Source organism: Anomaloglossus baeobatrachus, chromosome 3 (assembly GCF_048569485.1).
Source record: "Anomaloglossus baeobatrachus isolate aAnoBae1 chromosome 3, aAnoBae1.hap1, whole genome shotgun sequence".
Lineage (NCBI taxonomy): Eukaryota > Metazoa > Chordata > Amphibia > Anura > Aromobatidae > Anomaloglossus > Anomaloglossus baeobatrachus.
This window is the reverse complement of record NC_134355.1, coordinates 220809860-220826913: the sequence shown is the minus strand read 5'-3', so window position 1 is coordinate 220826913 and position 17054 is coordinate 220809860.

Sequence of the window (17054 nt, the reverse complement as noted above, 5' to 3'; positions counted from 1 at the left end):
CCGCACACACCCTGGCACTACCGCCCCCATCATCACCGCACACACAGGCACTACAGCACCCATCATCACCACCACCGCACACACCTGCACTACCGCACCAATCATCACTGCATACACCGGCACTACCACCCCAATAATTACCGCACACACCCAACACTACCGCCCCCATCATCACCGCTTACACGCAGGCACTACCGCACCTATCATCACCGCATACACCCTGGCACTACTGCCCCCATCATCACCGCACACACCCTGGCATTACCGTCCCCATCATCATCGCACATATCCCAGCACTACCACCCCCATCATCACTGCACACACCATGGCACCACTGCCCCCATCATCACCACCACTGCACACCCCCACATTACCGCCCCCATCATCACCGCATACACGTACGCACTACCGCACCCATCATCAACGCACACACCCCGGCACGACCGCCGCCATCATCACCACCACTGCACACCCCGACACTACCGCCCCCATCATCCCCGCATAAACGCAGGCACTACCGCACCCATCATCACCGCACACACCCCGGCATTACTGCCCCCATCATCACCGCACACACCCTGTCATTTCCGCTCCCATCATCACCACACAAACCCTGGCACTACCGCCCTCATCATCACCACCACTGCACACCCCGACACTACCGCCCCCATCATCACTGCACACACGCATGCACTACCGCACCCATCATCACCACACACACCCAGGCACTACCGCCCCCAACTTCACCGCATACACGTAGGCACTACCGCCCCCATCATCACCGCACACACCCCGGCACTACCGCACCCATCATCACCACCACTGAACACCCCGGCACTACCGCCCCCGTCATCACCACATACACGCAGGCACTACCACACCCATCATCACCGCACACACCTCATCATAACTGCCACCGCACACCCTGGCCCTACCGCCCACATCATCACCTCCACCGTACAACCCGACACTTCCTCCCCCATCATCACCGCACACACGCAGGCACTACCACCCCCATCCTCATCACATTCGCACCGACACTACCTCCCCATTATCACCGCACACACGCAGGCTCTACCGTACCCATCATCACCGCACACACTCTAGCAGTATTGCCCCATTATCATCGCACACCCCGGCACTACCGCCACCATCATCACCGCACACACCCCGGCACTACCGGCCCCATCACACCGCACACACCCCGGCACTACTGCCCCCATCAGCACCGCACACACCCCGGCACTACCGCCCCCATCATCACCGCACACACCACGGCACTACCGCCCCCATCATCACTGCACACACCCCGGCACTACCGCCCCCATCAGCGCACGCACCCCGGCACTACCGCCCCATCGCACCGCACACACCCCGCCACTACCGCCCCCATCATCTCCGCACACACCCCGGCATTACCGCCTCCATCATCACCGCACACACCCCGGCACTACCGCCCCCATCATACCGCACACACCCGGGCACTACCGCCCCATCATCACCGCACTCACCCCGGCACTACCGCCCTTATCATCACCGCACGCTCTGGCACTACCGCCCCCATCATCACCTCCACTGCACACCCCGACACTACTGCCCCCATCATCACCGCATACACGCAAGCACCACCACACCCATCATCCCCGGCACTACCGCACCCATCATCCCCTCACACACCGCGACACTACCGCCCCCATCATCACCACGCACACCCCGGCACTACCACCCCATCGTCACCTCACACACCTGCACTACCGCCCCAATCATCAATGCATACAGGCAGGCACTACCGTACCTATCATCACCACACACACCCAGGCACTACCGCCCCCATCTTCACCGCATACACGCAGGCACTACCACCCCCATCATCACCGCACACACACCGGCACTATCTCCCCCATCATCTCCGCACCCACGCAGGAACTATCGCACCCATCATCACCGCAAACACCCCGTTACTACCGCCCCCATCATCACCGCACACACCCCGGCACTACCGCCCCCATCATCACCGCACACACCCCGGCACTACCGCCCCCATCATCACCGCACATACCTGCACTACCGCACCCATCATCACTGCACACACCGGCACTTCTGCCCCAATCATTACTGCACACACCCCGGCACTACTGCCCCCATCATCACTGCACACACCATGGCACTACCGCACCCATCATCACTGCTCACACCGGCACTACCACCCCCATCATCATCGCATACACACTGGCACTACCTTCCCCATCATCACTGCACACACGCAGGAACTACCGCACCCATCATCACCGCATACACCCCGTCACTACCGCCCCCATCATCACCAGAAACACGCAGGCACTACCGCACCCATCATCACCGCACACACCCCGGCACTACCGCCCCCATCATCACCACCACTGCACACCCCGACACTACCGCCCCCATCATCACCGCACACACCCCGGCACTACTGCCCCCATTATCACCGCACATACCCCGGCATTACTGTCCCCATCATCACCGCACACACCCTGGCACAACAGCCCCCATCATCACCGCACACACGCCATCACTACCGCCCCCATCATCACCGCATACCTCGACACTACCACCCCCATCATCACCACCACTGCACACCCCGACACTACTGCCCCCATCATCACCACACACATCCCGGCACAACCGACCCCATCATCACCGCACACACCGGCACTACCGCCCCAATCATCACCGAATACACGCAGGCACTACCGCACCTATCATCACTACACACACCCAGGCACTACCTCCCCCATCATCACCGCACACACACCGACACTTTCGCCCCCATCATCACCGCACACACGCAGGAACTACCGTACCCATCATCACCGCATACACCTTGTCACTACCGCCCCCATCATCACCACAAACACGCAGGCACTACTGCACCCATCATCACCACACATACCCCGACACTACCGCCCCCATCATCACCACCACTGCACACCCTGACACTACCGCCCCCATCATCATCGCATACACGCAGGCACTACCGCACCCATCATCATCGTACACCCTGGCACTACCGCCCCCATCATCACCAATACTGCACACCCCAGCACTACCGCCCCCATCATCACCGCACACACCCCGGCACTACTGCCCCTATTATCACCGCACATACCCCGGCACTACCGCCCCCATCATCACCACCACTGCACACCCTGACACTACCGCCCCCATCATCGCATACACGCAGGTACTACCGCACCCATCATCATCGTACACCCTGGCACTACCACCCCCATCATCACCACCACTGCACACCCCAGCACTACCGCCCCCATCATCACCGCACACACCCCGGCACTACTGCCCCTATTATCACCGCACATACCCCGGCACTACCGCCCCCATCATCACCACCACTGCACACCCTGACACTACCGCCCCCATCATCGCATACACGCAGGTACTACCGCACCCATCATCATCGTACACCCTGGCACTACCGCCCCCATCATCACCACCACTGCACACCCCAGCACTACCGCCCCCATCATCACCGCACACACCCCGGCACTACTGCCCCCATTATCACCGCACATACCCCAGCATTCCTGCCCCCATCATCACCACACACACCACGGCACAACCGTCCCCATCATCACCACACATACCCCATCATCACCGCATACCTCGACACTACCACCCCCATCATCACCACCACTGCACACCCCGACACTACTGCCCCCATCATCACCACACACACCCTGGCACAACCGCTTCCATCATCACCGCACAGACGCCTTCACTACCGCCCCCATCATCACCGCATACCTCGACACTACCACCCCCATCATCACCACCACTGCACACCCCAGCACTACCGCCCCAATCATCACCGCTTACACCCCGGTACCCACCCCCTATCAGCACCGCCACCGCACTTGCCAGGGCTACCGTCCCCATCCTCACCACCACCGCACACCCCGGCACTACCGCCCTCATCATCACTGCCACCGCACACCCCAGCACTACCGCCCACATCATCACCGCACACACAGGCACTACTACCCCCATTATCATCGCATACACATCGGCCCTACCTCCACCATCATGACCGCACACACGCAGGGTCTACTGCACCCATCATCAACGCACACACCCCGACACTATCTCCCCCATCATCTCCGCACCCACGGCACTACTGCCCCCATCATCACATCCACTGCACACCCCTACACTACTGCCCCCATCATCAATGTACACACCCCGGCACTACTGCCCCCATCATCACCGCACACACCCCGACACTACCGCCCCCATCATCACCGCACACACCCCGGCACTACTGCCCCCATTATCACCGCACATACCCCGGCATTACTGTCCCCATCATCACCGCACACACCCTGGCACAACCGCCCCCATCATCACCGCACACACGCCATCACTACCGCCCCCATCATCACCGCATACCTCGACACTACCACCCCCATCATCACCACCACTGCACACCCCGACACTACTGCCCCCATCATCACCACACACATCCCGGCACAACCGACCCCATCATCACCGCACACACCGGCACTACCGCCCCAATCATCACCGCATACACGCAGGCACTACCGCACCTATCATCACTACACACACCCAGGCACTACCTCCCCCATCATCACCGCACACACACCGACACTTTCGCCCCCATCATCACCGCACACACGCAGGAACTACCGTACCCATCATCACCGCATACACCTTGTCACTACCGCCCCCATCATCACCACAAACACGCAGGCACTACTGCACCCATCATCACCACACATACCCCGACACTACCGCCCCCATCATCACCACCACTGCACACCCTGACACTACCGCCCCCATCATCATCGCATACACGCAGGCACTACCGCACCCATCATCATCGTACACCCTGGCACTACCGCCCCCATCATCACCAATACTGCACACCCCAGCACTACCGCCCCCATCATCACCGCACACACCCCGGCACTACTGCCCCTATTATCACCGCACATACCCCGGCACTACCGCCCCCATCATCACCACCACTGCACACCCTGACACTACCGCCCCCATCATCGCATACACGCAGGTACTACCGCACCCATCATCATCGTACACCCTGGCACTACCACCCCCATCATCACCACCACTGCACACCCCAGCACTACCGCCCCCATCATCACCGCACACACCCCGGCACTACTGCCCCTATTATCACCGCACATACCCCGGCACTACCGCCCCCATCATCACCACCACTGCACACCCTGACACTACCGCCCCCATCATCGCATACACGCAGGTACTACCGCACCCATCATCATCGTACACCCTGGCACTACCGCCCCCATCATCACCACCACTGCACACCCCAGCACTACCGCCCCCATCATCACCGCACACACCCCGGCACTACTGCCCCCATTATCACCGCACATACCCCAGCATTCCTGCCCCCATCATCACCACACACACCACGGCACAACCGTCCCCATCATCACCACACATACCCCATCATCACCGCATACCTCGACACTACCACCCCCATCATCACCACCACTGCACACCCCGACACTACTGCCCCCATCATCACCACACACACCCTGGCACAACCGCTTCCATCATCACCGCACAGACGCCTTCACTACCGCCCCCATCATCACCGCATACCTCGACACTACCACCCCCATCATCACCACCACTGCACACCCCAGCACTACCGCCCCAATCATCACCGCTTACACCCCGGTACCCACCCCCTATCAGCACCGCCACCGCACTTGCCAGGGCTACCGTCCCCATCCTCACCACCACCGCACACCCCGGCACTACCGCCCTCATCATCACTGCCACCGCACACCCCAGCACTACCGCCCACATCATCACCGCACACACAGGCACTACTACCCCCATTATCATCGCATACACATCGGCCCTACCTCCACCATCATGACCGCACACACGCAGGGTCTACTGCACCCATCATCAACGCACACACCCCGACACTATCTCCCCCATCATCTCCGCACCCACGGCACTACTGCCCCCATCATCACATCCACTGCACACCCCTACACTACTGCCCCCATCATCAATGTACACACCCCGGCACTACTGCCCCCATCATCACCGCACACACCCCGGCATTACCGACCCCATCATCATCGCACACACCCCGACACTACCGCCCTCATCATCACCGCATACACGCAGGCACTATTGCACCCATCATCACCGGCACTACCACACCCATCATCTCCGCCACCGCACACCCCGACACTACCGCCCCCATCATCACCGCGCACACCCCGGGACTACTGCCCCCATCATCACTGCACACACCTTGGCATTACCGCCTCCATCATCATCGCACACTCCCTGGCAATACCGCCCCATCATCACCGCACACACCCCGGCACTACTGCTCCCATCATCACCGCACACGCCCCGGCACTACCGCCCTCATCATCACCGCACACACCCCGACACTACTGCCCCCATCATCACCGCACACACCCCATCATCACCGCACACACCCCATCGTCACCGCATACACGCAGGCACTACCGCACCTATCATCACCACACACATCCAGGCACTGCCGCCCCCATCTTCACCGCATACACGCAGGCACTACGACCCCCATCATCACCGCACACACACCGGCACTATCTCCCCACATCATCACCACATACACCCCATCACTACCGCCCCCATCATCACCACACACACGCAGGCACTACCGCACCCATCTTCACCGTATACACGCAGGCACTACCACCCCCATCATCACCGCACACACACTGGCACTATCTTCCCCATCATCACTGCACACACGCAGGAACTACCGCACCCATCATCACCGCATACACCCTGTCACTACCGCCCCCATCATCACCAGAAACACGCAGGCACTACGCACCCATCATCACCGCACACACCCCGACACTACTGCCCCCATCATCACCGCACACACCCCATCATCACCGCCCACACCCCATCGTCACCGCATACACGCAGGCACTACCGCACCTATCATCACCACACACATCCAGGCACTACCGCCCCCATCTTCACCGCATACACGCAGGCACTACCACCCCCATCATCACCGCACACACACCGGCACTATCTCCCCCATCATCACCACATACACCCCATCACTACCGCCCCCATCATCACCACACACACGCAGGCACTACCGCACCAATCTTCACCGCATACACGCAGGGACTACCACCCCCATCATCACCACACACACTGGCACTATCTTCCCCATCATCACTGCACACACGCAGGAACTACCGCACCCATCATCACCGCATACACCCTGTCACTACCGCCCCCATCATCACCAGAAACACGCAGGCACTACCGCACCCATCATCACCGCACACACCCCGGCACTACCGCCCCCATCTTTATCGCCACCGCACACCCCGTAATTACCGCCACCACCGCACACCCCGTCACAACCGTCCCAATCATTACTGCACTCACTGGCACTACCGCATCAATAATCACCGCACATACAGGCACTACCGCACCCATCATCACCGCACAGACACCGGCACTACCTGAGTGACGTCCCCACTGACAGCACGACACTTGAATTGCTGCATGGAGCTCACAGGAACGGCGGTGTTCTACTGCCGCTCCTGTCAGCTTCCGATGTAGCAAAGCTTAAAGTGTCGTGGGACCTCAAGTGGATTACCTCGGACCTGGAGGGGTATTTGGGGATCTTAATAAAGTGGGGAAAGAGGGTGTTTTTTGCCTTTTATTTCAAATAAACACAAACACCGATAAATCCTTTATTTACTTTCACTATAGATTAATCATGGGAGGTGTCTCATAGACTCCTGCCATGATTAACCTAGGACTTAGAGACAGCTATGGGTTGCCATTAACTCCTTATTACCCAGATTGCCTCCGCACCAGGGCAATTTGGGATGAGCCGGGTAGAGTCCCGGGACTGTCGCATCTAATGGATGCGGCAATTCTGTGCGGCTGCTGGCTGATATTTTTTAGGCTGGGGGGCTCCCCATAATGTGGGGCTCCCCATCCTGAGAATACCAGCCTTCAGCCATGTGGCTTAACCTTGGCTATATGAAAATTGGGGGACCTTGCGTCGTTTTTGTTTTTTATTTATTTTACTGCACTATATAGACCCGCCCATCGATGGCTGTGATTGGTTGCAGTGAGACAGCTGTCACTCAGCACTGGGGCGTGTCTGACTGCAACCAATCATAGGCACCAGTGGGCGGGGGAAGCAGGGAATACGAGATGAAATAATTTTCAAAAGAGGAAAAGCTGCCAGAGCAGTGTGACAGCTGTGCAGCGCCGCACCCGTGATTGGTGAGTATAAAGGAGGGAGGGAGAGACCGACCGACAGAGAGATAGATACTATTTACATAACGTCTGGGCATGCCCAGAAACGATAAAAGGAAAACGGCGCCGGTTTCCGGCATATGACGAATGACGCCGAATTCAGCGCCCATAGGCTTCAATTATAAAAAAAAAAGGCATACGGCGCTGGATTGGGCGCGTTCTGTTTTTTCGCCGAAGGCAAAAAACTTTCATTTCAACGTTCCATCTGACGGCTGGACAAGCAAAGCCGGACAAGTAAAAGCTGGATGGAACACAAGGCCATCCGGCACTATCCGGCGATAATAGAAGTCTATGGGGTAAAAACGCCTCTTTTTTTATGTTTTCGCCGGATTGTGCCTGATGGCAAAAAACTGATGTGTGAAACCAGCCTAACAAGCAACAATACCATCACTGTGTTAGCAGAATTTTGACCAGACAATTAAAATTGGCAAGAACAACATTGTGCATAGCTCACTAGCAACATTTTCGGCCATGTACGGCTAACTACCAATACCTATAAATGTGTGTGGGTAGTTTTCAGCAGGCAATTAAAATTGCTCAGAACCCTTTTTAGATACTTCCCTAGGAATTGTTTTATTTCACGCACTATCAAGTAACAAGACCTATGACTTTTGTTTGCATACTGTTCAGCAACCACTAATACGTATTGATTAAATAAGTAATACTTATTTACATGCTTCACTGGCAACTCTTTGGCAGGCACTACAAGTACCAATTTGGAATTTGGAAAATACTGCCAAGTGTAGAGTAGCCCAGTGACCCATAGGGGAACTAGGCTCTAAAATATCTAGATGAAAATGATTAGTCTCTAGGCAGTGGGGGGCACTATAAGGCAGTGGGGGGCACTATAAGGCAGTGGGGGACATAATAGGGCAGTGGGGAACATAATAGGGCAGTGGGGAACATAATAGGGCAGTGGGGGACACTATAAGGCAGTGGGGGACACAATAGGACAGTGGGGGACACTATAGGGCAGTGGGGGACACTATAGGGCAGTGGGGGACATTATAATGCAGTGGGGGACATTATAGGGCAGTGAGGGACATAATAGGGCAGTGGGGGACATTATAGGGCAGTGGAAGAACATTATAGGGTAATGGGGGCCATTATGAAGCAAATTGGGGCATTATAGGTCAGTGGGGGACGTTATGAAAGAAATTGGAACATTATAGGGCAATGGTGGAAATTATGAGGCATCAAAGATTGTGGAAGGCAGCATAGTATAATGAGGAGGGGGGAATTTATACAGGGATGTAGTTGGGGGAGATATTATAGAAAGGGCAATTTTTTGGGGGTCATTTTGGAAAGGGGCACTTTGTGGGGCTATTTTGGAGAGGAGCAGTGTGTGGGGATATTTTGTGCAGGAAGCAATTAAGAACCCCTTCTCATTCCACTTGTTTCCCCAGACATTATTAAATAAAAGGGGCCAGGATGAGGGACAGAATTACTATATGGGGCCAGAATCAGGGACATACATTATTAGTTTATGGTGGCACTTGGGGCATAATTACTGTAGGGGCAAATTAGGGGACATTATTACTGATGAAATATAAATTAATTTTGAGGATACTGTCTCCAATGGGGGAACAAGAGTCTGACTTGGTGTAGAAATTGGGGGAATAGTGAGGAATGTACTCTGGGAGTGATCGGCTATAGGTGACTGTTATTTTCTGCAGAGTCGCGTCATGGCAGGAAGAAGTGATGACGGTCAGCGCCGGATGAAGAGAAAATGTGAAGATGAATAAAGTCAGCTAGAGACATCACTGGTAAGTCAGTGTATCACATGTACACACACACTACACTGTACACTGTACACTGTATACAGAGCTCCTGTGTATAATGTCACTGGTGAGTGTCGCAGGCGGAGGGGCGCGCTCGCTACGCTCGGGTCCGGGGCTTCTGCTGCTGCTGCTCGGTGGCTCAAGTGGTGGGCCGAACCCAGGGACTCGAGCAGCGCTCCCCACCCGTGAGTGAAAAGGGATGGTTTGTTTGGGGAGATAGTTTGTGACGCCACCCACGGGACGTGGTGATGATGGCACCACTGCTGCTGGTGACGGGGATCCCGGGAGCGATGGTAGGGAGCAGCTAGGGTGTTGTCCCCTCCGTGGGTAGGGGTTGGTGTTCCTGGGGCCCGGTGATGATGCGGGGAGGCTGGGTAGCTGGGATGCAGGGTTGCAGGGGCGGCGCGGTGCCGAATGGCACTGTTGTACTCACTCAGACAGAAAGTTACAAAGTCTCTGGTAAACCAAACGGCCGGATGGACGGGTCCCGCAGCCGGCTGCTGTGTTTATACTCTCCCCGGACAGGTGATGGTGGCTGTCTTTCCCTGCACCTGTGGTGAATGTGTCGACTCCGATGGTTTCCCAACGGTAGTCTGCTCCCCTGCGTATTGGTATCGTAGGAGCCCTTTTGACCGCAGGCGCTGGCCCTTGGATCTCTAGCCTGTGGCGGTGGCTGTATATCCTCACGGTGTGGACTGTTGCCTTCTATCGGGTCTTGGTTGTTAGGAAACCCCTGGGGTTCCTGTCACACTCGGATTTGACTGTTGTCGGCGGCTGCAAGCCTAGTCGGGGTCCGATGGCCCTGCCTGTGTGCTTAACTTCACTCCGCTCCCCTGTTCGGTACCGGTGGGTCACCGCCCAACCCCGGTCCTACGGTTCCGCAGAGATCCGCTAACTCCTGCAGACGGCCACCACCGTCTGCCGACCTTGCTGTCAGTGCATGGGCTCCTACCCAGGCACACGCAGACGTTTTACTCCTCTCACTTTCTCCTCCAGAACTCATCTGACTCTTTTCCCGCCTCCAGACCTGTGAACTCCTCGGTGGGTGGGGCCAACCACCTGGCTCCGCCCCACCTGGTGTGGACATCAGCCCCTGGAGGGAGGCAACAAGGGTTTTTGTCTGACTGGTGTTACTATCCAGGGGAGGGGGTGTGTGTGTTGTTATGTCTGTGACTACCTGGCTAGTCCAGGGCGTCACATGAGCATTGTATTACCTATACACTATATACAGAGCTCATGTGCATTATGGCACTGATGATAATATTAGTGTTATTAGCATTGTAGTTTTTATTCATGATCATTATTATAGTATTATGTGTCCTTGTGTGGTAGTAATATGTCGTCTGGTCATGTTGTACTGATATTTGTCTCGTGTGTGGTATTATTTGGTCATTATGTGGTGTGGTTATAGTGTCACGGTATTTCTCCCTTGTATGTGATTGCATTCGGTCACTATGTAGTCTGATTATGGTGTGGCGGTATTACTTTCTTGTATGTAGTTATAGTCGGTCATTATGTGGTGTGGTTATAGTGTTGCGGTATTTGTCTCTTGTATGTGGTAATATTCGGTTACTGTGTGGTCTAATTATGATGTGGTGGTATTACTCTCTGGTATGTGGTTGCTTTTGATCACTATGTGTTGGTAGTATGTTATCTGGTCATAGTGTCGCGGTATTTCTCCCTTGTATGTGGTATTATTCGGTCACTTTGTGGTCTGGTCACGGTGTTTTGGTATTTCTCCCTTGTATGTGGCTGTATTTGGTCACTGTTTGGTGGTAATATGTGGTCTGGTCACGGTGTGGTGGTATTTGTCTTTTGTATGTGGTTGTATTCGGTCACTATGTGGTGGTAATATGTTGTCTGGTCACGGTGTGGCGGTATTTCCCCCTTATATATAGTAGTATTGGTTTTGGTATAGTGGATTGTGTTGTGTATGGAGGTCACTTTTTCTCTCTATAAGGGGGAGATTATTTCCAGTAGAAATTACTTAAACATTTAACCCCTCCCTGTCCTGTGACTATTACACTGCAGTAAATATGCACTTACAGAGGTTCTCCAGTGAAAACAAGTAATCACCTTTACTAAGGCCATGTTCACACACTGAGTATTCAGTGAGTTTTTTACCTGAGTATTTGAAGCCAAAACCAGGAGCGGTAAAATCAGAGAAAAAGTGTAATAGAAACATGAGCACCACTTCTGTATTTATCACCCACTCCTGGATTTGGCTACAAATACTGATGTAAGATACTGACAAATACTGAAAGTGTGAACGTGGCCTAAGGATAAGTGATAACTTATTCATCTGTGTGGACAGATTGCTGGGACCTGCACCGATCGTGCAACTTTTATCCCCCATTATACTGGATCTCGTGTCTGACTTGACCCCTGATCCATTCATTCGTCAGTGGCTGTGAGCGCTGCGCTTGTTATTATCTGGCTACTCCACAGAGGATGAATGGAGCTGTGGTCACACACCCCACCTGCTGCTGCAAAAAGTTCCCCAATCTTCCGATCGGTGCGGTTTCCACTGGTCTGGTTCCACCGATCAATAAGTTATCACCAACCTACCCTGTGGATCGGTGATAACTTGTTTTCACCAAAGACCCCATTACTGCAAACGATTATAATTGTACATCCCAGTTATGGTGCACAATATTGATGTGCAGGAGCCGCCTATGTATACAGTCAAAGCAACACAATAATGGGGATAACGCTAATGGGTGTTTATATTTAGCTGTAGGGTGGGCCCCTGGAGTCAATTCCCCTGGTGGGCCCCAGACAGCCCAGTCCACCCCTGTGTGTATCTGTGGTAAGAATGGACCAATGATTTTGTAGAATGCCCCTTACTTTATTCCATTCGCTGTTGGATGTTGTAATAAATCTCTTTTGGCCTGGGATTTGTTCTGACAAGAGAAGCCTGGGTCTCCGATTTCGCCCTTTGATATGCCTGTGAGATCGCCTTCCTAGGGTAACTGTGATACAAACCGGCTAGTGAGATTCAAAGCTTGTTCCCGAAAATCAACCTCTTCACTACAGTTCTGTCTGACCCATAGAAACTGACCTGTAGGAATACGTGATCTGATGTGTTGCAGGTGAAAGTTGGTATAGTGGAGCAGACTGTTGGAAGCGGTAGGTTTCCTGTATAGATTAGTTGAGAGTCCACCACCTTTGATAGAGATTTCCAGATCCAGAAATGTGGCAGCTACAGATGAAATGGAATGGGAGAGAAAAATGTTCAAATGATTGTCATTTAGACTAGAGATAAAAGAACAACAGTCTTCCTCAGATCCCTTCCATATGAAGAAGACATAGTCTTTGTAGCGATGCCAATGGAGAACCTGTTGCTGGAATGTTGGTGACTGGAAAACGATGGTGGATTCCCACTACCCCAAAATCAGGTTTGCAAAAGAGGGCACACACCGTGCGCCCATGGCCACTCCGGAAACCTGCCTATAATATAACCTGTCAAAGAGGAAGTAATTATGGCGCAGGACGAAATCTAGGAGATCAACCAAGAAGGAGTCATGCATGTTGTCAGATCGAGTCTGTGGATCAAAGAAATACATGACCACCTGCATGCCATCGGAATGCCGGATATTATTATAGAGTGACTCAACATCACATGTTACCAGCAATGTCCCTGGAGGCACACAAATCTCTCTACAGATCTGTACAAAATGTGATATATCCTGGATGAAGGAGGGTAGTTTGGTAACCAATGGTTGTAGAAAGAAGTCCACATAAATACCTGCTTTTTCACAGAGACTGCTTATACTGGCTACAATAGGTCGGGTGGGAGGTTTACTGGTCCACTTGAGGACTTTGGGCAGCTTGTAGGAGGTTGGAGAAATCAGATCAGTGACCCACATATACTTCTTTTCTTAATCCTAGATAACGCCCAGGAGCTGAGCAGACTGTAATATATGGTGTAGTTTAGAAGTAAACACATTCGTTGGATCAGATGGTAATTTTATATAGAAAGATGTATTAATCAGCTGCCTGTTGGCTTCCTCCAAATACATGCTGGTGGGCCAAATAACAACATTGCCCCCTTTGTCGGCCTCCTTGATGAGGGAGGTATTGTTGTTCCTGAGATCCTGGATAGCTCTTCTCTCCAGATTAGATAGGTTGGGTGCCCTAAGGGTGCCGGATGTTAATTTAATAATATTGGCCCTAACTAGCTCGAAAAAGATCTCGAGGGCAGGCACCAAGGAAAATGAGGGAGTGGCCATAGATTTATTTCTGAGTGGGAATTGTTTCCTACCTGGTCCATCTTGATTCTCCTCAAGTAGATCTAGAATATCCTGAAACACCTGTTGCTTGTCCAACGCCCAATTCTCTATTATTTGCGGTTTCCTGTAGATAACCTGAAAGGCGAGGTTACGACAAAACAAATAAAGATCTTTGACTAAAGAAAATTTATCAAGATCATGGGTAGGCAAAAAGGTGAGTCCCCTTCTCAGAACAGAAATCTCATCGGAGGATAGATGATAAGAAGATAAATTGATAATTTGTAGAGAGTCTTTTACCTGGGAGTCCATGTCAACTTCAGAGGGACTAGTATTCGTAGTTAGAACCTGTATTTCGCACTCCTGTACGGTAATGTCTGGTTGCCAGAACTTGCTTTCCTTGCGGATTTGCCTCTTACGGCCACCTCTTCTGACCCTGCATCGAGGTCGCTGCTGGTGGATAAAAAAAAAATCACTGGAGTTACCTTCCTGAGCCCCAGACAGACCACCCTGCGTATTTCTATGTGATCGCAGTGTGTTTGCCCCGCGAGAATTGCCTCTATGCCTCCACTTGAAAGCGACTCTATTGTCAAAGTCGGTTCTATCACATTAGAATTTACCAGATTTTTTATCCACAGTCTCTTTTTCATATTTGTCCATCTGATCTTTAAGTTTAGTCTGGAAAGCGGTCACCTGTGAACGGTCATCCACTTTGGCCAATTTGGCCTTCAAATCCTTAATATTGGTTTTTGTAGTGGCTTATAAGACCCTGTCATGTTCAAGGAGCATATTGATCAAGATATTAGAACAGTGTAGGAGACCTTGCTCCCACGTATCTTGAAAGGCAATGGATGGTTCCCATGCGGGAAAGATGTTAATACGTAGGTCACATGGAACAATACCAGCCCTGAGGTATTCCTCAAGGCTGCGTATGTTCCACCAAAGCCGTATGCCGTTCTTATGTGCTGATGTCAGATCCGACATGAGGAGGGATAACTCATCTGACATTTTAGTGGAGGTACTGGAAGAGAACACATTGTCACAGCAATCCTGCCAAGTCTCCTCTCTTGCATCCCAGTCCATATTGTAGAAGAAGACAAGACAAAGTATCACACAATCAGCTCAGCAAAAACAAATGTGTGTATGGTATGAACAACCATGCATAAATACATTAAAATAAACGGTGTTCTGCTCCAGAGCAGTAACCCCGACAGGGGAACCAAAAAGAAGATTAATTAGAGGGAGGGTTTGGAGCACACCCCTATAATCACATAACTATATAACATGTATTTTGGGTGCTCCCTAATGCAGTGAACAATAGCATAGAACAGAAGGGGAAAAAAAAGAGACACTGCACATAGAGGCCAGGGCACACCTAGTATACTAATAATAATAAAAAAAACTTTATTTAGTACAGAACATAGTTAAAAACAGTTAAAAAATGTGATACAAAACCTACCCAAGAGCGAACCATTCCCAAAATGGTTACACATAATATATGTAAAGAATGTGTACAGTATAAAGCATGTAGTGTGGTCATGTAGGTGATGAGCCAATCATATACGGTATTATATTTTGCAAAAGAGACACAGCAGTCTCGTGACGATGGTCACCTGCCGCTGGGTATAAACGTCATGAAGCGTTCCACAATGGAACGCAAGCTATGACAGATGACCAGAAAAAGGTGCCGCTCGGTAAGCAAAGCACCGCCAACAGAAATGAAGGTAAATAGAGGGGATATAAAAGGGTGGTAATAGATAGACAGGTCACACTACAGTGGAGGGTGATACAAGGAAGCACTGAAGGAATTCCAGGGAAAATGATAGGACCTCAGTAAGTACTTTACTAAAAGTATATTTAATAACTACTAAAGCTAATAGAGATTACACCTTGATAATAGAACTTTATTTCATCTTACACTGTGTGCAGAATTATTAGGCAAATGAGTATTTTGATCACATGTTACTTTTTAAACATGTTGCCCTACTCCAAGCTGTATAGGCTTGAGAGCCAACTACCAATTATGTAAATCAGGTGATGTGCATCTCTGTAATGAGGGGTGTGGTGTAATGACATCACCACCCTATATATGGTGTGCTTAATTATTAGGCAACTTCCTTTCCTTTGGCAAAATGGGTCAGAAGAAAGATTTTACGGGCTCTGAAAAGTCCAAAATTGTGAGATGTCTTGCAGAGGGATGCAGCAGTCTTGAAATTGCCAAACTTTTGAAGCGTGATCACCAAACAATCAAGCGTTTTATGGCAAATAGCCAACAGGGTCGCAAGAAGCGTGTTGGGCAAAAAAGGCGCAAAATAACTGCCCATGAATTGAGGAAAATCAAGCGTGAAGCTGCCAAGATGCCATTTGCCACCAGTTTGGCCAAATTTCAGAGCTGCAATGTTACTGGAGTATCAAAAAGCACAAGGTGTGCCATACTCAGGGACATGGCCAAGGTGAGGAAGGCTGAAAAATGACCACCTTTGAACAAGAAACATAAGCTAAAAAGTCAAGACTGGGCCAAGAAATATCTTAAGACTAATTTCAAAGGTTTTATGGACTGGTGAAATGAGAGTGACTGCTGATGGGTCAGATGGATGGGCCAGAGGCTGGATGAGTAAAGGGCAGAGAGCTCCACTCCGACTCAGATGCCAGCAAG